Source organism: Podarcis cretensis (assembly GCF_951804945.1).
Source record: "Podarcis cretensis genome assembly, chromosome: 2".
Taxonomy (NCBI): Eukaryota; Metazoa; Chordata; class Lepidosauria; order Squamata; family Lacertidae; genus Podarcis; species Podarcis cretensis.
The window spans coordinates 93796761-93821690 of NC_137171.1; the positions used below are offsets into that span (position 1 = coordinate 93796761).

Below are 24930 nucleotides of genomic sequence, written 5' to 3' on the forward strand. Positions count from 1 at the left end.
AAAATATTATCCTAAAGATTTCAAAATAAAATATTACTAAAGGATATGAAATATAAAATGCACATTTAAAACAGCATAATTAGAAAGAGAACAAACTATTATCATAAACAAACTACACTCCCCAGGATTTTTTGGGGTGAACCATGATTGTTTAAAGTGATATGATACCGCTTTAAATGTATAGTGCAGATATGGCCTAAACTTTTAAAACCACGCAAAAACCACTCACATCTTTATTGAGAGAGGTTGCCATACTTCTGTTTGCTAACACACAAGCACACACATGGCAAACAACACTACACAGAATTTGGGAGAATGTAACTCTTACATTGTTCTGACATGCAATGAATCTGTATTGTTAACACTGATTGAATAAACCATTACTTGAGTTGTATTGACATCCAGAGGCATTTACTTCCAAGTCTAACATGTTTCATATCTGAGGGCAAAGCTTGACTTTATAGGTTCTGGACATGAGAAGTTTAACCCCAGTGGTTCTGCAACACGTCTGGAATGCTAGCTCCCCTAAATGTGTTGGCCCTCCATGTTTAAGCACATTTATCATTTCCTCTTGAAATTGTCAAATGCACATAATGATCTGGATGCCACAAGAGGTCCAGATGAAACATTAAACTCCTTTCATCTTCCTTTTTCACTTTTGTTCCACCTATGCAATCAAAGATACTGAACCCTTCAAAAGATGGACATAGGATTAACTAGACAGATCACAAAGTCTGTGCATACCTATATATCTCACAAGGTGCTTTTAAAAAAACCCATCCTGCAATATGTATTAAAAATTGATCCTCCCTTGTCACATCAACAAAATATTAATACATTACAAAAGTCCTTCCTAAGAAGAATAAACCATAAACTTCTCTCTATTCTTAATTAAAGTAATTGGGAAAGATGATACAGAACATTCAAATGAACTCACCTGTTGTTCATGTCACATAATGCTGCCAATTTGTTCTTTGTTAGCTGTGCAATGAGGTATTGTTTATTCAGGTATATACACCTAATTCTACATAGCTAAACTACAGAAGACATAGAAGATCAGTGCAATTTAATAGCCCTCCTCCCCCAGCCTGTTACCACATTATGTGGAGCTAAACTATGGTTTGGCCTGACATTAACCAAGCTGTAACTGAGATTTGTTCTAAGTTAACTGCTTGTGGTTTGACATGGGGACATGAACCATGAGCCCAGATTCAGACATAACACAAAGCCAAACTATGGATTTATCCTAGATGGTGCAGCAACAGCTGTGGTTACAATCTTAAGTCTGAGGGAGCTGTAGAACGAAGAAGGAGGCAGAACAGCCTGTTTCATTCAGTCAAGTTTGTCAGGATCTGAGCTATGATGTTGAAAAGTCTCCTGGAACTTCTTTTCTCCTTAGGTTGAAAGATGAGGCGCTAGTGCTAAATTTCCTTTGCCACCAACAGGAGACTTCACAAAGGAGAAAACTAAGTAATGGAAAAAAACCTTGAGCACTTGGCCAGCTCTTTGGATGAGCAAGAGTTTACTGGTGTGTGACATTTCCCCCCTTTAAGTAACAATGGGATGCAACCCTTTCTTGAAGGAACATTTGGAAGCTTTGATTTATTTATGTTCTCGGGGATACAGCAAGATGCTTCCTTACCCTTATGATTTGAGTAATGTGTTATGGCCTGTAGAATGGTGCTGTAGGATTATAAGCTGAGAATGTGCTTCCTTGAACGCTGGCTAATGTGCAACTGCAGAACATGTAATTTCACTTTAAAGGGAGCTGTTAAAAGATAAGGGCAATCAGTTACCAAACACAGATGGTACACTTGTACTAAAAACAATCTAGAACCAACGAAAGAAAGACAACAAACATGATTTACCATCATGTGAGAAAAACAGATACAGTACCTTGGACAGATATATGAACAATTAGATGCCTTGTATGCATTCGCAGATGGTTGGAACATTGAACCCAGTTTAGTCTAGTCTTTTCTACTACCTTTTAACGGAAGGTGCCAGTGACTAACTATTCATGCACAAATGTATCCTCTCATTTATTATTAGTTAATTTATTTATTTTAATATCAATATCTATTTCATGAATTAAAGGTGCAGCCAGACATAATCTGGAAATCCATGACTTGGTTCTCTTGTGCTTTTGCTAAAAGCTGAACCTGTAATATTCCATTGTGTCTAACCTCTTATCCATGAGAAATAGATTTTACTGATTCGTAAGGAGATCTTGATTCATAACACACAGTCACATCCTTAGCCTATGTTCTCTGCCTATTTTGCTCTGACCTTCCCATCTCTTCCCTCAGCTACTGGGTCCTGCATAGGACAAACTTCTTAAAGCTAAAATTTATAGTTAATTAGCAGAATGCAACAATCCATTAAGTGTGAGGCATTGGAGCAGATTAATTGTGCCTCTTGGTTTCAATTCTGCTTTGTTAAACTATCAGCTGATATAGTACTATTTTATGTGTAATTCAAACTCCTAGTATGCTAGAATTCTTGTGCAATCATTTCCACATGTATATGCTGGGGGTGTCATGTGTAGCTATGGACAGGGTTCCAGCAATGGCCAGAACCGTGTCAGGATTTTGCATTTATTTTATTGGAATGGTGCAAGTAGCAATGCAGAATGAGCTATGCAGGAACTGCATGGCAGTTCATTCATCTCATGTCGAATGCTAAAGAACAAAAACCTTGTCACTTGACAAATACATATTGACTTGTAATGAAAAGTAGTTTCAGAGTTTAGGTATCCATATTCATAAAATTCACTTTCGAAATTAAAACAGTCAAAGAGTTAATTACTGTGGTTTTCTGGGCAGACTTTTAAAGTAAAAAAAATAAAATCAACATTTTGGTAAATATGAAGGTCAATGTTAAGAATGCTCTTAATTAAGAATAAGTGGCACATTTTTGGCGACCTTGGTCTTATTCAGAACTGCACACATGTGAGAGGTACGCTCTGTTATTTATTTAAAAGACATCTGTCCATCCCTTAATCTGAAGATCTCAGAGCGCTTTATGTGGGGCTGCCCTTGGGCCTGGTCTGGAAGCTCCATCTAATGCAAAACGCTGCAGCTAGACTGTTTATGAAGACAGATCATCACCAGCACAAAATTCCAGAGCTCAAAAGTCTGCTCTAGCTGCCCATGTGCTACCAGTCCAGGTCCTTCATTATTTGGGTCCAAGATACCTTAAGGACCACCTAATCCCTGACATCCCTGCTTCATCACCAAGGTCTTCATGAGAGTCACAGTTTGTGGTCCCCCATGCATCCGATGCACAGGTCATATTCGCCAGAAGACATGCTTTGTGAGCCCAGTTTTATGGAACTCCTTTCCAGTTGAGGCCAATCAAGTCCCCGTCCTCTTGCACATTTATTCCAGCAGGCGTTTTAACTGATGTCTGATTTTTTAGTTTTAATTCATTTTTATTTTTGTATCGTCTCTTTGGAAGCTGCTTAGAGACTACTGTAGCTAGATGGTATATACCGTATTTTTCACTCTATAAGACGCACTTTTCCCCCTCCAAAAATTAAGGCGAAATGTGTGTGCGTCTTATGGAGCGAATGCAGGCTCCTTGGCTTCAGCGATAGCAACACGAAGCCTTCGAAGCACAGAGGGAGCGCTCCCTCTGCGCTCCTGAGGCTTTGCATTGCTTTTGCTGAAGCCTGGAGAGCAGGACTCTCCTGGCTTCAGCAGAGAGAGCGAGAGCTGCAGAGAACCCCTTCAGCGAAGCGGGAGGAGAAATGGAAGGGGCTCCATTTCTCCTGCCGCTTTGCTGAAGGGGCGCTGAGCAGAGAGGGGGAGGATTTTTTTTCTTGTTCCACCCCCCTCTAAAACAAGGTACGTCCTATGGTCGGGTGCGTCCTATAGAGAGAAAAATACGGCAAGTTGCTTTTTTAAAAAAACAACAAGTGCATTTACATTTTATGGCTGTCCGACGTGGTCTCTTGCTCTCAAAAGGAACGTTCTTCCCATTTGCTTCCTTCTTTGCTTTGACTGAGGCAGTGTTAGGGTACTCTGTGGACAGCTGGGCAGTTCTCTCCCTGGAAGCCTGGATGGATTAATTGCCCACATTAGCAAATGGAGCTCTGCAACTGTGCTAATGAAACCTAACAGCTTAGACCACAAGCTGATTGCCTGGGGAGGTCAGCAAAAAATACTCTCACCCACATATTGCTTACATGATTGCTTTACTTGTGTATTGTCAAGGAACACAGATGTATTTATATCATTAAGTGTGGAGACTGCAGCACAACAATAGTGCATTAGTCTTTGTTAGCAAATTTGTATTTTTTTTAAAAAAAATAATATCAGCCTCCTACAGCTCTTCAGCGGTGCTTGTTTTATCATTTTATTACCTTTTGTTTTCACTTTGCTTGCAAAAGAAAACTTTCATTGTTCCACTTCTTGGTTCCTCTATACACAGAGCTCCCAAAATAGCCAGTGTCTGTCACTGGGAAATAGCATTGATTTACATACTGGTGTTTTATTAGTAACATTGGCTGTAATGTTCCTACTAGAGATGGATGAAATCTGAATTAAGTTTGGACTGCTGGATAAATTGCATAATTATCTGCCTGCCATTTTCAGGCTCCTTCTGCCACCCCAGCTTTGACGGATGAAGGTCCAGTGACATTGTTTCCAGTCAAAATGGGGTGACACACCCAGGTGCTGCTTTGCCAGCATATGACACTCTTGCACATTGGCTGGCATGGAAGTGGGGTATCTGAGGGCTATTGAAGACCACCTCTAGTCTCACTAGCCTAGTTTTCTGTTTGTTTTGGTCTCCACCCTCCCACCCATTCACTACTGTGGAGGATTAGCTGGCTAGGTAAAGGTGAAATATGATTTATGTACTTGTTGCCTGCCAACCAAATTGGCATAGGGAGATTTTTTTTTGCCTGTTCTGCATACCTTGGGAAGATTGGCTATTAGTGCTGAGGGTGTGCTAGTAATATGAGAAGGAATCCAATCACAACAGGCCAGTCTGTACATGGAAGTCAGTACTAAGTATTAACAAAAAAAATTCCTTCCAGTAGCACCTTAAAGACCAACTAAGTTAGTTCTTGGTATGAGCTTTCGTGTGCATGCACACTTCTTCAGATACACTGAAACAGAAGTTTCCAGACCCTTCTATATAGTGAGAAGGTGGGGAGGGGTATTACTCAGAAGGGTGGTGGGAATGGGTGATTGGCAGATAGCTGTGATGAGCCTGTTGACGACTCTTAACGACTGCAATAGGTCTTACAGGAAAAAGCAAGGGGTGAGAAGGTGAAAAATGGCTTTGTCATGTATAATGAGATAAGAATCCAAGGTCTTTGTTCAGACCAGGACTCTCCATGGTTTTAAGTTTGGTGATAAGTTGCAATTCAGCAGCTTCTCTTTCCAGTCTATTTCTGAAATTCCTTTGTAGTAAAACAGCTACTGGGAGATTGAAGTGTTCTCCTACTGGTTTCTCTGTCTTGTGATTCCTGATGTCTGATTTATGTCCGTTTATTCTTTGGCGTAAGGTCTGGCCTGTTTGTCCAATATAGAGAGCTGTCGTCAACAGGCTCATCACAGCTATCTGCCAATCACCCATTCCCACCACCCTTCTGAGTAATACCCCTCCCCACCTTCTCACTATATAGAAGGGTCTGGAAACTTCTGTTTCAGTGTATCTGAAGAAGTGTGCATGCACACGAAAGCTCATACCAAGAACTAACTTAGTTGGTCTTTAAGGTGCTACTGGAAGGAATTTTTTTTGTTTTGACTATGGCAGACCAACACGGCTACCTATCTGTAACTAGTACTAAGTATTGTCATTAGTGACCACACCAAGGGATCAGGATAGTGACTGGGGATTCTCTAGCACTTTGGGACTCCACTGGGCTTTGCCTGTTTCATATACCCATGAGTGTTCTTTTTGCCATCCTGGCTATTATAGTTTACTTGTCTCAGACTGGATGTGTTGTGTTTACCCGTGCGAAAGAGGTTCTTATAGCCCTATTTTTAGTATCTTTCAGCTTCTGGGTGTGACTGCACAGGAGTAAATCACTCGGAGCAATTCAATAATATTAGATCGAAACGCCGGTTTCAATTTCAGAAACAGCCAACTTCCAAGAATTACTGATTAATCAACATTTTAAAACAATTTACAGCCTAGTATAAAAATAGCCACGAAACTAAATAAGCAGGAGAATTAAAACCCAACATTCTAAAACTTCAGCAATCCAAATAAAACCATCTTAATTAAAATCCAGCTGAAACAGATGGCTCTTCAAGATATATATATATTTTTACAGGCTCATACTGATGAAGACAGCTACACATCCTAAATGTCCGGATAACTTCCCCCACCAGTTTAAGATATTAAACAGTGCAGAGGACAGAAGAGAGCTCTGGAACACCCCGTATACCAAAGACGATAAAGCACAAATAGCCCCAGAACTACCTTCTGGGACTGTCTCTCCACTATAAGATTGTAGCTTCTAAGCCCATCAGCCTGGTAACACAGAAGGAAACCATAGCTAAAATAGTATTGAGTTTCCTGAGGCTGGACTAGACAAACCTTTGGGTCCTTTCCAACTCTACAATTCTATGATTCTATTAATATTGCCAAGAAATTCAGAAGAACCTACAGGGTTGCATTTCCCCCATCCGTTCCCTTTTATAATTCACCCAGCAGGACAAACGGAGCAACATTGTCACCACCAAACCAGACCTGAAAACTGATCCAAATGGATCCAAATGCTTAGCATCCTCAAGGACCATTTGGAGTAGATATGACAGAAAATTTTCCATAACTATCATTTCCCATCAACTGGAAGGCTTGTAAGGCCACTTGGGTGCCCCCCCCCAAATGAACACCAAAATGAGAAGAACTGCTATAAAGCTTGGTTCTTCTTTGCTTGCTCCAGCCAAAGTTTTAGTTTCCCCTTGCTAATCTAATGAAGACACTAAGTAATGTAGGCATAGGTGCAATTTTTTGTCACAGTTGGCACAACTTGTTCTCCGAGCTCCGAATGAGGCTTCCCAGCTCAACACGGTCTCCAGTGAGTGTGTTATCTTCCATTCTAAGCAATTAGCTTCATCCTTTGTGTCTGAGAAAATGCTTTCTGAAATATATACCTTGTTGTGATTCTTAGAACAACTGGACATTTGCAGCATGTAGAAAGGAATGATTTATTTTGCTATTCTTTCATCCTCTCTCTGGTGGGAGATGAGGTGCAAACAAAGCACTGATGGATACTGCGTTCAGCCACGGGTTAAGATGCACTGCCATCACTGATGCTCTGCATGGCTGGAGTCATCTGCCCGTCTGCAGTTTTTGAACTGGTTCCAAAACTCTTTCCTGTGCCTGAGATTATACAGCATTCTAGGTTGCCTTCCAGCTGACGCTGTCAATAAACAGAATGTAACCTGAATGCAGCCAAGATACAGGCTTGAGTTTAGGAAAAATATATGCTGAGCTATCGAGGGAGGGGACGGGGACGAACAACTATATTCCAGCTAACTGATGTTTTACTGCACATTTAAAGATCTATCCAACTGATTCTGGCCAGAGATATAACCACAGCTCCATGCCTATGGTAAAGAAGTACTTATGAATAAATGCAAATCGAAAATCAAAGGAAGATGCTGTATCTAAGAACCAGGATTCATGTTATTACAAGTAAAATTAAGACGTTAGTAAGATAGATCTTTAAATGTGCAGTAAAACACAATAAAAGGGATGCGGGTGGCGCTGTGGGTAAAACTTCCGTGCCTAGGACCTGCCGATCGTATGGTCGGCGGTTCGAATCCCCGCGGTGGGGTGAGCTCCCGTCTTTCAGTCCCAGCTCCTGCCCACCTAGCAGTTCGAAAGCACCCCTAAGTGCAAGTAGATAAATAGGTACCGCTTTATAGCGGGAAGGTAAACGGCGTTTCCGTGTGCTGCGCTGGTGCTGGCTCGCCAGAGCAGCTTCATCATGCTGGCCATGTGACCCGGAAGTGTCTTCAGACAGCGCTGGCTCCCGGCCTCTTAAGTGAGATGAGCGCACAACCCCAGAGTCAGACACGACTGGCCCATACGGGCAGGGGTACCTTTACCTTTACCTTTAAGATATCGCGATATCAGAATTACTATGGGTGGAGTGTGTGTTTTGGGATGCAGCTGAGGTTTATCTCCATTCAGCTAAACTTCACTAATGTGTAGGAGAAGCTCCACAGCAAAAAGGAAAAGGAAAACAACTGCCCACCACATTTGCACTGGTTGAGCAGCAATGGCTCCACTAGTCATTCAGCTCTGCTACTCCACTAGTCAAGAGTTACGTGAAACACCTTCCCTGGTTTTGTGTTCTTTTTCCTGAGGGTCAAAAGGTATCTTCAGCATCATTTGCATTTTGTAATAATAATAATAATAATACCATTCACTGCCATGAGTGTGCTTTTTCTTGATGATGTCATCTTCCTCTTTGCTGATGTCATGGATGCTTATAAACAAAGTCATACGGATTGATGCAGCCAAGTGGGCTATAGAAAATCATGTGCTTCACAGCAGCCAATTCACTTAAAAGGTAGACTGGGTAAATGAGAGGGCAAGAGCAAAGAAAGAAAAGGATAAAGAGGACCAAATTACTCATGATGCCATTTTTAAACAAATTGTAGGTGCAGTGAACCTGAGCTGGATAAGGGCCCTGATGTGGGGGGGGGGAAGCAGGGGGTGAGGGGGTTTTAACCCTCTCCCCTGGCCGTGGCCCAGATCCAGATTGGGTGCATGGTGCTCACAGCTACTATTTGTATTACGGAAAAAGTTCTTATTCAATCCACTGGTGGTTTTTCTCCTGTGGAAATATCTGGCAATGAGGAGAGGAAATGACATGCTTTTACTAATGGATTAAACTATTTAAAATCCCTGTTGGGGCGGCCCAACTTGTTTTAAATTGTCAAAGGACTGCTGACAAACTTTCACCAGAAAAAGACGTCTTAAAAACAACAACGGTCTGCCGGGGGATTGAATTTGTTTTATTTATGTATGTTTAGAGTGCCTACTTTACGGCAGCCCATTTGTTTGTTTACTCCCAGGCTTCCATGTGGCTGCTTTCAAAAATAAATCATTTCCACATTTCTAATTTTGAATATTGCACATAAAGGCTGTGAACGTCTATAAAAACTTCACTCATGCATCTAAGCACTCAGAGCCCCAGCTATATTCCCATCGCTATAGATAATCTCTCTCAGTTATTTTTGACTCACAAATCCCCAATTCAAAATAAATTATTCAAGTAACAATACCCAAGTAACTGATTTCCAGTTTAGATTGTGCGATTTGTTAAAATCATTACATTTCAATGGAAACAAGGCATCGTACAAATATACAAGTTGCCCTCTCCCAGAACAAAAGTACAGTTAATTTTAAACAAGCAGATAACAGGGGAACTGTGATAAAGCACCCAAATCACTGGATAAAGCAGGAGTGGAGACCCTCCAGATGTTGTTAAGCTCCAACTCCCATCAGCCCAAGCCCGCATGGCCTATGGACAAGGAGGATGGGAGTTGCAGTTCACCAACATCTGGGAGACCACAGGTTCCCAACCCCTGGCGTAAAGTAAGCCTTCCTGTTAATTAGGATGAATATCTCTTTATTTTTTTTTAATAAATAAATAAACCCATCTGCACCCTGTCCTTTCACCAAGGAAGTCACAATGGTGTACAAGGAAGTTCTGCCATTTTATCCACAGAACAACTGTATCAGGTAAACTAGGCTGAGAAAGTGCAGCTGGTTCAAGGCCAGTCAGTGAGTTTTGAGGCTTAGTGAGGCTCTGAATCCATGTTGTGGTGGTTGTTTTTGTTGTGCTATAATTTAAGAAAGTTTAAAATTAAAAATTCAAAGTATTTCATTGGGGCGGAGGGAACTGTTTTGTTTTGTTTTTGATGAGCAACCTTAGGCCCAGGGGCCAAACCCTGTCCATCTTACTGGGTTGCCCCAGCCTCTCTGCATGGGGGGATCAATCTGAGAGGAGTGTGGGGCATGCTCCCCCCCCCATCCCCATATGATCGCTAATTGCATGAGTGTTGATGACAGAACCAGGTGGAAAACTATTCTGTGTTTCATGAGTTCACTGCATTTCTCAGCACCTCTATCGAGTCAATTCCTGCATTTTTTGTCCTTTTGCTTTCCCCTTTTGTGTTCCTGTTTTTTGTTTCTTATTCAGCTTGTTAGCATTCTAGTCCCACTTTTACTCTTAGACTTGAAACATTTTTATCCCACATTTTGGAATGAATGTCCAGAACTAAAAGGAAGGAAATGGATCATATTTTGGTTTTGTCCCATTCTCTCCCTCCCTCCCTCATTTCTCTCTTTTCCTCTTCACATTCTGAACATGTTATGTAAAATGAAGCTGTATTCATTTTGATAGTGATCACATTCAAACAATCAGAGCGCATTTCATCAAAGAAGCCTGTGCCCCAAAATTACGACAATGTGTGCTGTCTGCCAGCTAATTAAAAGACCGAAATTTGCTGTTTACTGTTCCCTCATTTGCAGGAGCTGTAAGTCACAAAGTAATTAGAGAGCTAAAACAATATCATGAGAAATTGATGCTTTCGTTCCTGCTCTGTGAAAACCTCATGAAATGGATCAATGTGTTTAAAGCATAATAATATGGCTGTTGTGCTAGAGCAAGTTGTCTCTGATGGAGGAGAAAACAACTTTAAGCAGAGATATATGTTGGGTGTTCTCCCCCCCTCCATCTTGTAAGTAACACTATAGTTCAACAGGGACGGATCTTCTGTTTGAGGCTATTCCAGCCAGAAATGAATACAGTGCTTAGCCAAACTAGAAGGGAGTGAAAAATAGGATTGTGCTGGAAAATAGAGAGCTACTTTATCTTTGCCAGGATTTGTCTCTTCAAGTCACAGTTAGGTCACACAAGAACACAGGTGCAAGCACCAATTAAAAGTTATATGGGGAACAAGGAATAGCTTGGCAGCTCCCAGTGTTCGGCATCAAGTTAAAGAGTCACCATAGAGGGATAAAAAATATGTTTTGTATTCTGAAATCTTCCCAGAAGTGCTAACGTTTTATAACGCCCCCCCCCCATCCAAACCACAGACATCCTAAGCTCACTGATGTTTGCTACTGTTTTGCTCTTCTACAAAATTCTAGACAGCTCTTTCCTCGTTAATTTTCCTGATATTGCTGTCTGCTTGGAATATATCATCTATCTATCTATCTATCTATCTATCTATCTATCTATCATCTATCTATCTAGTATCTCCCCTCCTGCTCAAGCACCTTGTCCCCAAAGGGGAAATTTGCCACTGGATGATAATTATTTAGCACTTCTGTGTCCAAGGAGGTCTTCTTAAGGGGGGTGGCATGCGCCAACAGCTCTTTCAAAGCAGATGGTACGTTCGCCTCCTGCAGTGAAGCATTGATCACTGCCTGGACCCACCCAATCAACAACTAGTAGATGCTCATTATAGGATTACACTGCACATGGCTGGCATCTTACTTTTGTCTAATGGTGCCTCAGATTTGCTACCTAAGGCAGCTGCCTTCACTTTGCTTAATAGAACAGGCAGCCCTGATTTTTAGAGCTTCTTGCTATAGTACTGCTGTTAGTAGCTGATTGGTAGCTAATATAATCAGATTCCAGTGTGATTGATTGATTACATTCTGCATTTCTTTAACTAAAACAACCCAAAGTGGCTTACAAGCTAAATCTCATAAAACATCGTTATCAAGCTAATTTGTACACAGTGCTAACAAGAATTAAGAGTACAAAACAACACATTTTCATTGAAATTAGCAATGGAAATATGTCACTGTTTGCATAAAGCAGCTTTAGGCTGCCATCTCATACATATTTCCTTGGCAGCAGGCTCCCTTGAACTGATGTTGGGGTTTACTTTTGAGTAGCTATGCAATGGATTGCAGGGTTCAGATCATTAAGAGAACCACTGAAGGTCCTGAAGATGTTTTGATGATTAGATGTTTTGATGATTAAGCCATATATAAATCCTGTTAAATAAAAATAAATAATTTTGTTTTTTCTTGTTCCTAATGTTCAATAAAACCTTTTGAGGAAATAAAATAAAATAAACAATTTGCTGCTGGAAATTGCTGGAGACTGCAGTTCAGAGCCAAACTTGATGTTTACTAAATGTGGGTTGGGGAATGGCTGGCTTGTAGCTCCTCCCCATTTGGCCTACAAGGTTGCTTTGGCCAAGCCTCACCCACATGCACTTCACAATGCATGTCAGGAGAGGCCAGGTAAAGATAAAGATGGGCCAAAAGGAAATTAGCAACCACGGCTGCCCAGCTGATTGACAGCATCCACAAAGCTTTGCAAGCATTGACTAGCAGCTGATTGTTGAGGATTGTAGGGTTGCCATACATCTAGAATTTCCTGGACATATCTAGAATACTGCAGTCCGCAGCAGTGCCCAGGTGGCAGCCCATGTCGGCAGTGTCGTTTTTGCTAATTTTCCGTAAAAATTGCTCAAAACCAGCATCTTTTGCGATTTAAATTGCAATTTAAAAAATTGGCAACTTTGCCAAAAAAGCTCAACAACTGTCCGGATTTTCACTGTTTGAAATATGGCAATAAGCACTGTGCCCAGATGATCAGCTGGTTGCTGGGGCTTGCAAAGCGCCATATCTTTGCTTGCACAGTTTGATTCATTATGGCATCCAATGACTGACAGATTGGTGCCCCCATCAATTGGTCCCATGGGAGTGAGTGGGAGAGATCAGGATCCACCCACAGGCCAGTTCCACTTCCCCACTCCTGGCTTAATATGTAACATGGAGCTATGTATCTTATTTTTCTTTAAATTATTACAGGCACTGGATGGGGAATTCTTACTGAGAAGGAAGCAGGCAGGCAGGAAGGAGAGGCTAATCTACTGACTCCCATACTAGAGCTGGAAGAGAGATCACCCCCCCAACCTCCATGCAGCTTAGTGGGGCAGGGAAAACCCGATTTAAAACAGGGCATTCCACAGAATAGGGCTCCTGTGGGAAGGCCCCACTTACTTCTCAGGTAAGGGGACTTTTCATCAAAACCTCAGTTTATGATTCTGAAAGATAGGATAGCTCAGTATGGGGAGAGGTGTTCTCATTAAACTAGTAGCTTCCACCACATTTGATCTCATTCTGTAAAGGAAAAAACCTTGCTCTGGGCTGTAGTTATGACCAGGTCGGCCAGGAAGATAATGAAGCATCACCGCTGAATGTGCAAAACAAAGACAAATTGTGTTGCTATGGGTTCCTAGGCAACACAATGCCAGCAGCCCGCAATCATGTGTAACACAGATTGCAGTGAAGCAGAGAGTATACATTTTGATCGTTGTCTGCAATGTTTTGTTGCAGTTATGCCGTGCCATTCAAAGCAAAAAAAAAAAAAAAAAAAAAGCCCTGAGGGAATTATACAAAGGAAACGAATTTCTCATTTTGTTAAAAAATAAATGAATCCTGGAAAGAGGAACATTTTAGCAGATTCCTGCCTGGCTGCTGGCAAAGCCAGCCCTGTCATTAGGCAGAAGGTGGCAGCTGCCTAAGGCAGTGGATGTGCCGGCGGAGGTGGCACAAAGTGGCAGCGAGGTGTTGGAGTGGACAGGGTCACATGTGCCTGCATAACTTGCCCTGCATCCCCTAAGATAATCTGCTGTGCTCAGGTGTGATGGAGAATTTGCTCTACCTCCAGTGCTGAAGTAAGTTTTGGTCATCTTCTGTACAGTATGTGGATTGTCCTTTGCTTCAGGCAACAAAATCTCTTTGGCCAACCCTGATTGAACATTTATTATTATTATTATTATTATTATTATTATTAGTCATATACTTCCCTATACCCGTAGATCTCAGGTCAATAGAGTATTCCACAGCTGTGGAATTTTTTATGGGTAAACCTAGCTTTAGTTGGGAGTATATAAATTGGAGCTGAAGGCCAGGTGACTGAGTATGGGTAATTCAATTTTATGAAGTCATCATGTTTTTTTATTAGGGTGAACACACCTGTGCCTGTCCCCACCACATTAAAATCTTGGATTTCTCCATTCATTACAGTGGGCCGTTCTCACTTCTGTCTCTGGGAGCATTTAGAAATAGCTTTTCATCCATATATGTACCATAACTTGACTTATGAGACAAAAGGGAGCATTGTCATTTCCCAAAATAAGGATTATGAATCAGCATTGATTTGGGGGAAATATAATTCTCCCTGCTGTCTCAAAAGCCGGTCAACGGTAGATATATGTTCCAATCTGATGGACAGCTCACAGCTTTGCTTCAGAGTCAGTCTTGATATATCAATATGCACTTGGGGCAACTTTTGGGCCTGGTAAGGATTATTACAATTAGCTTAATTGGTTGTTGTTACTTCTGATTTATGTTGTAGATAGATGGTGAAAACTTTTTGTAGATAGATGGTGAAAAACTCTGGTGGAGTCTCCTTCTTTGGAGGTCTTTAAGCAGAGGCTTGACAACCATATGTCAGGAGTGCTCTGATAGTGTTTCCTGCTTGGCAGGGGGTTGGACTCGATGGCCCTTGTGGTCTCTTCCAACTCTATGATTCTATGATTCTATGATTCTATGATTCTTCTTACTCACCCAGCATGGGAATGCAGCATTCTGCCAGGGGAAGGACAGATTGCTCTTTCCTTCCTTCCGTGGTTTACTTAGTATCCATGCTTAGCAGGGAGAAACATGCTTCTCAATTTCCCCATGGCAACATGGGGGGTTGCTAAAGGAGGAGCAGAACATTCTTTCCCTCCTGGAATATGTAATGTAGAGCGTGACCTTATATCATTGGCCCACCTGGCTCATTCCTCTTGGCACTGGCTGGCTGCAGCTCTCAGCGGTTTGGACAAGGAGCCTTTCCTGGCCCTCCTTGGAGATGCTGGGGGGTTAAACCTGATACCTTCTGCATGCAAAGCATGTGATCCACCACTGAGCCATGGCCCTTCTCCATTCCTTCTCCAGCGGCTTGCTGTGCTGTTATGCTGGGCATGGAAGAAAAGGAGTCTCTTTCTCCTTTCCTAGCATGGAAATGCATCAGGCCGGGAGCTCACCTGGGTGATGTGGATGAGGAAGGGGAATGGGGCCCAGAAGATGCCACAGCTCTGGCCTGAGGTACAGCGGTTCCCCACACCTATCTGAGTTCTCTGCTCATCAATAAAGTCTATTACAGACCTGGAAAAGGAGTTTTCCAGCCCCTGATCGAAGAATACTAGCACACAGAGTGCAATGAGATTGAGTGTTTGTGGGAGGCAAGGAGGCTCAGTTAATTTCATTGTACACAGGTTGTGTACATTGACAATAAAGGTATTATTATTATTATTATCCGTATGTAGGCCACCCTCTCCGGCCGAAATCAAATTTCCTGTTGTCCCTGGGGTAATGGGACAGCAATTCAACTGATTTATGCTTGTTGTGTATACATATACCCTTTGTTTAGGAGAGATGTCAGAGGCAGCTTTTGCCCTCCTTCCTTTGCCCTCAGATATAAATGTTGTAAATAAAGCTTCTCTGCACTAGCTTGGGAAACTCATCACGGTGCACTAGAAGTGCCATAATTCTTGAATGGCTCAGCAGCTGCCAAAGGACCCCATTGTCCACAAAAAAGGACAAGCTTAAAGTTGACCTCATGAGCTGCTCCCTTAACAGGGCACCATAATGCAATGGGACACCATTTTCAAAGCTGTAAGTCATACAGACACACACACACACACACACACACACACACACACTTGTGCTATCTCCTTTCCCCAGCATTTTTCTCTGCATTTTGGTTTCTTTTTACTGTGGATATTATTTTAGAATGTTTCTATGCAGTAATAATAATAACCCCATGTCTTATTGCATACATCTCTTTTGAAGGGAAAAATATTTTTAAAGAAATAATAATAATGAAGCGTGATGATTGATTTCTTTTATGTTTATTGAGTTCAATCTTGCAGACTTGAAAAGAATAGAAATGGGATCTCATTTTTCATCAGGCTTGGCCTCATTTTTAAATAACAGCCCAATTTTAATGGGTAAGAAATGCTCATACAATAATTTATGAGAGCAGAAATCTGGCAGATTGAGTTAATTTCCCCCCACTCTGAGTCTCCTCTATGATTTAATATATGATCGTAGGATCATAAAATTGGAAGAGACCAAGGGACCAAAATCGAGCACACTATAGAATGGTATTTGCGAAGCAATAGCTCCAGAGGGTTCATGTAAGTAAGCCAAGCTATACACTGTAGGAAAAAGGGTTTTCAAAAACAAAGCCTTGTGTCTGGTCTGCAATGGCCTAGATAATATACATACAGAGTACTAAGAAGGTGCCTCTGTGTTCCCTCTTCTCACCCCCCTGTCTTTTTTCTCTTGCACTTTTAATTGAATATTTCTGGTGTCTGTTAACCACAGTTTCCTGTTACACCTGGATCAAGAAACTGAGACTTAAGCTTTAGTTACATTCTTGACTTGCAGACTGGGATTATTGAACTGAGATAATTGTGAACCAAGCCACAAGAGATGGCAATCAAACCAGGGATCCAAACACTAAGACACCAAGGTGCCTGCTGTCATGCGCCTGCCACAAAGGCTGTGACTGGGAGGAGTATTTTCTACAGCTCTTGGCCCAGAGCTGCAGGGCCTGGCCAAAATGTTTGCAAATGCCCAGAGAAGTCACAATAGTTCCCCCCACTCCACCTCAAATAACAGAGAACTACTGGCCACCACAGCCTCTGGCCAGATATTATTGATACTGCCCCTTCGAGCCATGACAGCATCCTAGTATGGCTAGGGTTTGGCCATAGCTGGTAGCCAATTTGACCAGAGCTGGATCAGACCAAAAGGACCTATATCCTTTTCAGATATTCCTCCTTCCCTCCCTTTTGAAATCTGCTTGAATTAACAAGTGTCTGCCTTTAGTGGCTAGAATGGTATTTTAGCTCATTATTCATTTTGAAGAGGGCCCTAGAGAGTAATGAATGACATGATTCTGGTGGTGCTGAGTGTCTAGACTTGCTCTCTGAATGTTATATGGACAAATGGAAATGACAAATACTCTTTACATGTTTATTTTTGGTCTGTTTTGTTGTTTAGCGATACAGTGTGAGAGTATGTGAGAGTGTGTTAAAGAGGCTTTTTCACATTAATCATTTTGGCTACCTGTGATTGTTTTTGGAATTTCTACCCTATCTCAGTGGCTGATGTTGGGAATGAACTGTTGAAAATATATAATCACTTGCATTTTAAAGAAATAAATCCCATGAACCTTATCAGTCAGTGTTCATACAGGGACTTCCCAGCTGGAAATATCTCAATTTCTAAAGAATGCAGAATATATACCACTTGCTATATTTTGATTGGCACCAGCTTGGCATGTGGAAATCACAGATCTGCTCTCAGATTTGATAACAAGAAGAAGGATGGCTTGGCAATGTGTTGGGCCCAAACTGTTTTTAGAAAGTTATAGGTTTAGATTTGTTAGATTTGTATATCTCTTCCCACTAAGAAAGTCCTGAAGCCATTTACGATCAAAACTGATAGGAAACAAGTGTAAATATGGGAATACTGGAAGATGGGTGCTTGACTTTCTCATTCATACATCCCACTGACTGTCACTCTGCAACAGGATGTGGAGAAACAGCAGAAACTCTAGTCATTCCTTCATTACACAATGTGACCTGAGCTCTCTACTTGAATGGCCGATTATGCACCTGTCTTTCTGCAGAGTACAGAGTTTGCTTTGAAGTGTGTCTGTGTGGTGGAGATGAAGATGTTGGCATTGTTTGTGATGAACTAGTTCAGTTTACTGAACTACCGTAGTTCAAAAATCTCTGAAGTATACCTGAAAGTAGTTCCTATAATTACCAAGTGAACTAAAAGTGTATTGTGTTCACTTTGAGGTAGAGCTTCGAATGATTTCTAGTTCATAAATTACTTCTGCCCCTACCTCTAAGCAGGAGGCCCAGACTCTTAACTTTCATTAAAAAAAAAAAAAAATAAATCAGTCAATCCAATACATAAGAAAGTTAGAAAGCAAACTGTGGAGGCAACATTCTAAGACTTATTAGGCAGATATGGAAGTGCTGCTGTTGCTAAGGATGCTTAGTCACTGTTGCTAAGCAACCAGTAGGAAGGAATGTGAGGCATTTCCTGTATCTTTATTGCCGAATAAATTTGCTTTTCTAGTATGCAAATACAACTGTGAGGAAACCTCCATCTGTTGCAATTCTGTCTGTCAGACATCTTATTACTTGCATGTTGCCCCAATTTAGATTTGGACCCTATGCTTCAGCACAGTGTCTTGAAACATTCTGAATGGTGTGTGTGTGTGTGTGTGTGTGTGTGTGTGTAGCCAAATATGAACTTTTTGAGAATTAAATATTTATTCTGGACAGACATGAACTTTTGGATATGAACTTGAACTAGTTTTTTTGTAAAAAAATGAACTTTTCAAGCGCTGGATTTTATACACTTCACCACATTATTGTAGCATATATACATGCCTAACTACATCTTAAGTTCTCTACATTTCCAAATCAGTTTGCAAGGTTTTTTGGGTTTTTGTTTTTGTTTAAATCCCATGCAAATTCATTAGCCTTTTATCCTAATACACACATTTTTTGTATGCAGTTTTCCTTAATGTATACTTATTTACAAATAAAATTTCCCAATAGTTTGCTTTTTGTATATTATTTTCAATAACCTGTGCATTTTAATGTATACTTTACCATTATATGTGCATTTTTGAACACGTTGCTTGGTTGGAGAACTGTACTGTAAAATTTGGAGAAGTGTGATTTTTGAAGGGTGGCTGTGTTTTGGTCCATGTATGGTTTCAGAAAGTGTTAGTTACAGGTAGGTAGCTGTGTTGGTCTGCCATAGTCGAAACAAAATAAAAAAAAATCCTTCCAGTAGCACCTTAGAGACCAACTAAGTTTGTTATTGGTATGAGCGTTCGTGAAGGAAATTTTAAAATTTTGTTTCAGAAAGTATGCATGAGATAGATGCATCTTTAAATGTGAACTGAATGAATTTCTCCTCCATCCCTAGCAGGCACACATAGTAATTCTCTCTAGAAGTGCATCTCTATAAATTAGTATATGTTAATTCGTGTTCTCTTTCCCCCCTGTTTTTTTGTTGATGCATTTTCTCTTTTAGGATGATGTGTAAGTAGCCACACACATCTTGAATTTCAACTCCACCAAAACACATATTGTATATATAAATGCTTCTGAGGTTTTTAGCATTCAGAGAATGCTATATATGTATAAAATTTTAGTGGGGAAATTAAGACCGTGCCATGCTCAAAATTACCTTCACTCTTTTATAGATAAGTTTTCTTTTTTTCCCTTTTCTTTTCTTTCTTTCTTTCTTTCTTTCTTTCTTTCTTTCTCAAAAAATGTTTTTATTGGTTTATCAAAAACAATACAGGCAACACAGGATCCATGACTGAAAACAAAGCGATGACTGTAAAGAAAAACAATACCAGCCAAAATACAGTAAAAATTAGACTGTTTCAAGGAGACATGAAATAGCCACTCCATTGGGAGGCATGAGTTGCAGGAAGGCCATAGTTTGCATTTGACCCATTAATAAAGCTTAAAAAGGGAAGGCAAATTTTGCAGAATCAATTTTACAGAATCCCTCCCCCTGTAGGTTTCTGTGTGTGTGTGTAAATGGTTAAAAAAAGAATACCCACCTGAACTCCACATAAATGTCTTTATGACCTTATGTCCTAGTCAGAATTCATATTCACCGGCTTCTGCTTTACAGGCATATTTCCCCTTCTTGCACTGTTCTGCGCGTTTGAACACACTTTGATAACCTTTCAATGAATTGTTTCATTTCTTTCTCTTTGTCGTTAATGTGTGTTCCTTGACAGTTTGCAGGGCTTGTATAAATACTTGGACTTACAGCTGAATAAAGGAGTGTTCTGAAATGTCATCACTAGGAAGGAAAAATCCTTCAGCTAAATGAATTTTTAAAAAGCGACAGACTTCACATTCACCATTGATTACCGTCAACAAGTGAGAAGGGAATTGTTTTCTCTCCCCCCCTCCCTTCTTCTTTTTTATTATTTCTTTCATTCCGCTATTCACTCCACTATTCCATTGATTTCCTCTTCCCTCTGTGCCTCTAAGCAGCTTCTTCTCTCAGGCCTGAAGGGCAAGTGAATTGCTTTTCCATCCTAGTTTTTTGCTTGTCTAAGAAGCAAATACCTCTGCCTAGGGTGACAGATTCCATTATCCTCCACAGCCGCTGAGTACATCACCTCAGTGACCTGCTCAGCTTCCTCTGCTCAGTGACTAAGCAATCCACAGGCCCCCCTTTTCCACATGTGGCTTGGCTGCACAAATCTTATTATGATTCGCTTTTAGAAAACTTTCACCAGGTGATTTGAGCGTATGTGCGATATGATTCCGCACCAATAATGTATTCTGAGGCTGTGCCAAGCAACAGTGATGTTTGAGCCATCTGCATCAAGGACTAATAGCTCGGCGCAGTTGTCTTTAAGCAGCTAGTGAAATTAGTCAGCTCTCCCTCAAAAGATCTGAAGAATAATTAGCTAGCAATTCCAAGTGTGTGTTAATTGAACGGAGCTGTCATGTTATGACACGTCGTTTTATGGGTACCGCACGCCTACAACAGAGCAACGTCTCAATTGCCCTATGGTGGAGCTGGGAACCTCATGCTCAGAAAGGCAGAAAGAGAGGATGCTGAGCAGGACCTGCCCTGCCATGCATAAAGGTGAAGCAACCTGCTTCAGGTGGCACCAGTGGAAGCTGGTCCATTAGAGGAAGTGGGGCACTGCCCCACCAAACTCAGTCAGCCCCCTAACTGCCTAGCTTCTTACTTACAACCAGTCCAAAAGGTGGCACAGGCTTTCAGCCTCCTCCTTAGTGTTTATGTTTTCTTTATAGGACTCAGCAGAAAGGAAGCTGTTGCCTTCTGACTTCCCGGTTCCTTTGCAGAGCTACAATGTTAAAGCACCCTGAGAATTGTAGCTCTTTGCAGGGTATAGTCTCTCTACGACTCTCAGCATTCTTAACAATCTACCATTCCTAGGATTCTTTGGGAGAAGTGGTATAATTCTGATTTAAATGTATAATGCAGGCCAGGCTGTTGTATCCTTCGTTATGTATCTTTATGAAATTTATGAATTTATCCATTAAGGGAAACACCATCTTTTTCTGACTACTCCCTTACAGATGGTATTGTTTGTAATATCCATCTATTTGCATATAAAACCCTCACAGCAGTGGCCATATAGGACGCTGTTTCTTCATGTTCTATTTTTAACAAAGCCATTCATGTAATTTAACAAGAAGAAAACAGAAGCTTGTGCGACTGGATATCCTAATAGTTTTTTCATTAGGTAGTTAAATTTCAGTGTTTTGCTCTTGCTGTTTTTAAGACCACTAAGTACATAGTGACTGCTTTAAATTTTAGCGCTTCCCACATTTGTAGCCAGCAGAATGACTTCACAATGCTACACAGCCCATTCGAGTTGGCACTGAGAAGAAGCAAAGAATCGGTGATCATATACTGAGCAGGATGACATTACAAAGACTAATCCTGGAAGAGGCAAAAAACAATGCAAGCAGAATGACGCAGAAGGAGCAATAAGACGCAATGCCGGTGAACAAGATTTCCCAGCAAATGGGATCCTGTCATAAAAATATGTAGCTAATAATATTTAGTGAGGTGATTTATATTATGAAGGACAAATCAGTCCTATTGAGATGAACGGCATGATAACTAAAGAAGACAAGACAGATGAGTAGGTGGATATTTTCATAGGCAGTCCATTAAAAATTGGCAAAAGAGGCCCTTCTCAACCCTGCCAAAAATGTCCAAATGTTCTAATAATTTTGACTCTGCCCTGAAATGACACCTTTAGGTGGAAATCCTAAAGGTGTGGGGAGATGGAGGAGAAAACTGAAAGCAATCAAACTGCCTCATTCAGCTCACTCCAGTGGGGTGGAAATGATATATAGGAGTGGAAGTCTTGCACTCCTTTTACTTTTGTGTTGTTGTTTTTAACCAAAGCAATATCCTTCCCACCGTTCCCAATAGGATGGAAATCCATACCCCAACTCCATGGTTGTTGTGTAGGGCCCATTTGTAGGGCCCAATGGGGACTTCCCCCGGCAACCCACTTGTGCTGGTCCCGGGGGGGGGAGGTTACCGTAGGCGTAGTCAAAGTCCAGTCCTGGGTCACTAGCCTGGAATCAGGTCCGGTCCTGGGTCACTAGCCTCTGGTTCAGCCTCTGAATCAGAATCCCAGGCCATCACACCACTGATACATTCCCTAGCATGCCTCCGTGAAGCCTTTTCCCACTTCAGAGCTTGAACAATGGAGAGGCTAATCCTGGGGAGGTTTCTGCAGTGGTGTGGAAGGGCCTTTCAAAGTCAAATCTCCTTTTACAAGGGGGGACTGCTCTTTCTGCCCTTGAGAGGGAAACCCAAAAACCCCATGGTCCCTGCTTTCTCCTCCCAGGGATCATAGAATTTCAGGGACCACGAAAAAAATAGGTGCTTTTTCTAATTATAAGCATAGCAAGTCTTCTGTATTGTGTGATAAAACATAAGAGACTGCAAAGAGCAGATTCCAACTGTTCTGAGGTTTGTTTGTTTGTTTGTTTGTTTGTTTGTTTGTTTGTAAAATATTCTATTAGGATATAAACAGGAATGTAATAAAGCATCTCATACTCATCATACCCAGCTCTGTTTCTGTTCTACTGCAGCTCAGCTTCGGGAGAGGGGGAGATATCTCACTGTCCACTATGACAAAATTTTACATAATTAATTATGCAATTATTTATGTTAGCATAGCATTATTCCACACACCATCCACTTAAATGCAAAGGGAACACAATGGAAATTAGAGAAAAAGTCGTGTGTCATTAAGTATCATTTGAGGACTGAAAACAGCAACAACAGTGAAAACTAATCTTATTCACTGGATTGATTTCCATTCAAGACATGGGCAATTTCTGTTCCCATTTCCATGCTGTTGAAATTCTCTGAAATCCCTAGATGTGTTTAGAGATCTTTTTCTATATAGCTCCCCCTCCCCCCCCCAAAAAAAAATCTCCAGGACCTCAGGATAAAATTAATCACAAAGGTACTTGAGGCATATTGTAATGGAACTTTCTTGGGATCCCTTGGTATGTAGTGCTAAAGGTCTGTATCCATTTACTTCCTTTGCAATGCAATCTTATGCATGTCTACTCAGAAGTCAGCCCCATAGAGTTCAGTGAGAAATACTCACAGATCTGTAAGTATAGGATTTGCAACCTGACTTACAAGCTTTATAAGCCACATTTCCACCACTGAAGGAAGCTTTCAGTAAACAATAAAAAACCACTCTCCTTTGCAATAAAAACCACAAAACAGATACAAGACCTCTTGAAACAGGTAGTAAATGATAAATCATTCATAAGAAAAATATCAATAAAAATAATAATAAAGCTTGGACAAAGGAAGAACATTCTTTGAAAAACAAATCTGCCTGAAGAAGATGTTCCATAATCCAAACCCAATAACTACAATGGGATATCCATTGCTTCTTGACACACCAGGGCTATGCCACTGTCCACTCCACAGCCTGGCTCATCTGGAGATATCCCTGCATAAATCCCTCATTCTGACTCAGCCAGCGAGCTGTGACCAATGAAGCTTATGATGGCATTAGCCCTGAAAAATGGGCTTTCTGGAGGATTTTCAGGGGTGGAACTGGGCGGGGGGGGGGGGGGAGGACACATATGCCACCAAATCCTAACTCTACTCAAGTCGAAACATGACCTGGCAACCCAGCAGAATTTACACCAGCAGAAAAGTCAAACTCTGTTTTAAAGATGCAATTTCCCTCTGCCAGTCTTTGGCTAACTCAGATGGTGAACGGAGTTTGAAAGAGGGGCAGTTTATGACTGCTTGAGTGTCTGTCCTTAGAATTGTTTTGCCTAAAATTGAAACAAGTAGAACTACAGGAGTTAGGATATGGTGAGAGGCTGACATTCTCAGATTATGTTTGTGTCAACCCTCTTGCCATGATTAAACCCTCCAGGCCTCCCCATTTGGCCCATGAGGGGATTTTTATGGAGGGAAGCCTGCGCCACTTGCACATTACCTGATGTCATATGACACTAGGTGCCGGACTAGTGAACCTGTGGCACCAAATTCTAAAGGAAGAATCCTTCCTGTCCAGTTGCAGCTTCAGTCCTAGCACATCTTGAATTTGACACGTCTTTCTGTCACCCTGCCCAGCAAGAGCAAAATGTGATAAATTCAAAATGTGATGAATTCAAGCCCAAAAGGAAGAATTGGGGTGTATACTTAGAGTGATGATCACTCAGGTGATTGATAGTTGGGAGGTCTAGCTCACCTGTCAAACTGGGTCATGGAGGATATAGGTCAATTTTGGACATGGTCCAGTGGCCGGATCCAATTCCCTATCCCTGCTCTTGGGGCTCTGATGCCAATTTAATTCCCAACGGAAAACTTTAAAGAATCAAAGATTTGCATGGAACATATAGTGGCATGCAAGAAAAAGAAAACCTCTTGTCAATTTTGCACAGCACATGTTGGCCCCAGCAGCTGACGGGGCTGGCAGCCTATTTTAGTAAAGTGAGGAATGTGTAGCATATTTGATGAAATGGTTATTCTAGGAAACAAGGGCCAAGTGAAAGAGGTTACTGACAGCAAACCCGATGCCTGTTCACTGAGCACTTAAAATAAAATTGCCATTGGCAGGGGTCAGAGGAAGGGGCAGGGATGCAGGCTTCATATTGATAAAGTCTAAGAAGACCTGTAATACTGTATGTAATTAAAACTCCATTTATCATAGCTGACATCATTTAAATGAATTCTTTGTCCCAGAAATTATGAAGTTCTTGGAAAAGTGATCAATAATCAATTATAATGGGGGCGCACACTCTTAATCTAAATATC

The 24930-nt window shown here is 41.2% G+C and overlaps 1 long non-coding RNA gene across 1 annotated transcript; it reads right to left on the reverse strand.

The window, feature by feature from the left end:
* Positions 1 to 1654: 1654 nt before the first annotated feature.
* LOC307209278 lies at positions 1655 to 13163 on the reverse strand. The gene is made up of 3 exons (XR_013835504.1): positions 13012 to 13163; positions 3930 to 4059; positions 1655 to 1768 (listed from the first exon to the last, which is right to left on the reverse strand). It is a non-coding gene; the product is annotated as an uncharacterized lncRNA (long non-coding RNA).
* Between the last annotated feature and the right edge of the window lie 11767 nt (positions 13164 to 24930).